A 2,399-nucleotide genomic window follows, 5' to 3' on the forward strand; every position below is an offset into this window, starting at 1 on the left:
AGGGTCTTATGAACCCTACCATCTAACATTAAATAGATCAAATAACTAGCTAAATTAATCGTCTCCTCATCTCAACCAAGCAGCCTATTTATTAATCTCCTACAACTGAATCTCTGTAATACCCGATGTATTTTTCCATGTGCAACTACAAGTTTTAGCAACTGCACAGATACTTCTCTGTTCATCCAGTAAGTAATCTAGAGAAATTCTATTATTTTGCACAACTTTAGTAAGAAAAATTAAAGTCTATTGTGTAATCATAGCCTTTACAATAGAAGATGCTATAAAGCCCTATAATGGGGAATAAATTTCTAACCACTGCCTCATTTACTGTAAACCATGGGGAACAAAAAGACCTAACAAATGATAGCCATTCAGAAGAGTAATGGTCTCCTGGCAATGCTCTATAATCTATTCTGAATAAGTTCTCTTTAACTTACGGATTAGGTTAACGGCAATGAACCAATATTCTGTTTCTGATATTATGAGGCAACATATATCCCATTAAAATTTCTCACCCTCATTGGCCCTTTATCTTTTACTTATGAAGGCATAAGTTTGTTCATATATAATGTTGGCTGCAAAATCTACATATAAAAATGTACCCCATGAGTGCACACAAGAGGCCCCTTTTATTTCTGTTGTTTGCAGACCCTTAAGAGAAAAACAGTAATCTAAGAGTGTCATGATAGCAGAGATATCTTGATTTTTCATCTTGTGAAGAAAGCGATCTACATCAATGCTGCCATCTGTTTTTCAAGAGAAACTTCCCCGTTTAACTTAACCTTAAGATCTCTGGCTGGGCGCGGTGGCTCACGCCTGTAATCCCAGCACTTTGGGAGACCAAGTGGGTGGATCATGAGGTCAAAAGATTGAGAGCATCCTGGCTAACACGGTGAAACACCGTCTCTACTAAAAATACAAAACAATTAGCCGGGCGTGGTGGTGGGCGCCTGTAGTCCCAGCTACTAGTGAGGCTGAGGCAGTAGAATGGCGTGAACCCAGGAGGCGGCGCTTGCAGAACCCAGGAGGCAGAGCTTGCAGTGAGCCGAGATCACATCACTGCACTCCAGCCTGGCCAGCAGAGCTAGACTCCATCTCAAAAAAAAAAGATCTCCAATGGGCATACAATTGCAAGAGTTTGGAGGGCCTCTTCTCAGTTGTGAGGTTATCAACCCAAGGTTCAAGGTCCTGAAGTCTTGCAGTGTAGATGGCAAGCAGACTCAGTAAGATTATAAAGGGTTTACTGTCCTCAGTCAGTAGACCATAAAAGTGTTGTTTACCTGGTGAAAATATGCTTCACCATAATGCATTAAAGCCTTGCTGCATTTAGTCATATAAACTTCAGTAACAGAACACACATGAGATTCCATTATCTGGTACATAAGCCATCCAATGACAATTTTATAATAGTCAACACAGTTTTTCACTCTCAGTGAATCTGTCATCAATCTGCAATTACAAAAACAATCCTGTCAATTTAGTTCGATTTTCTCAATACTATTGTATCTGTAATACCTTATTTAACAGTTTTATAACTTCTCCAGTGAAATAGTTTTTTTGTTGTTGTTGTTTTCTTTTCCGAGACAGTGTCACTCTGTTGCCCAGGCTGGAGTGCAGTGGCGTGATCTCAGCTTGTAGCAGGACAAGCCTCAGACAAAACTCCTCAGACACCAAGTTAAAGAAGGAAGGGCTTTATTCGGCCAGGAGCTTCGGCAAGACTCATGTCTCCAACAACCTAGCTCCCTGAAAGCAATTCCTGTCGCTTTTAAGGGCTCACAACTCTAAGGAGGTCTGTGTGAGAGGGTCGTGATCAATTGAGCAAGCAGAGGGTACCTGACTGGGGCCTGCATGCACTGGTAATTAGATCTGAACAAAACAGGATAGGGATTTTCACAGTACATTCCTATACAATGTCTGTAATCTATAGATAACATAACTGATTAGGTCAGGAGTTGATCTTTAACCAGGCCCAGGGTGTGGTGCTGGGCTGTCTGCCTGTGGATTTCATTTCTGCCTTTTAGTTTTTATTTCTTCTTTCTTTGGAGGCAGAAATTAGGCATAAGACAATTTGAGGGGTGGTCTCCCTTAAGCTCACTGCAGCCTTTGCCTCCTGGGTTCAAGCGATTCTCTGCCTCAGCCTCCTGAGTAGCTGGGATTACAGGTGCCCCCTACCACGCCCGGCTAATTTTTGTATTTTTAGTAAAGACAGGGTTTCACCATCTTGGCGAGGCTGGTCTTGAACTCCTGACCTCGTAATACACCCTTCTCGGCCTCCCAAAGTGCTGGGATTACAGGCATGAGCCACCATGGCTCCCGGCCGAAGTAAGTATGTTTATTATTGGAGAATTTTTCAGAAGTGTCCCATGAGCAAAACTTTTTTTTTTTTTTTTTTTTTT

The sequence above is a fragment of the Colobus angolensis genome, unplaced genomic scaffold (assembly GCF_000951035.1).
Source record: "Colobus angolensis palliatus isolate OR3802 unplaced genomic scaffold, Cang.pa_1.0 Scaffold99, whole genome shotgun sequence".
NCBI classification, from domain to species: Eukaryota; Metazoa; Chordata; class Mammalia; order Primates; family Cercopithecidae; genus Colobus; species Colobus angolensis.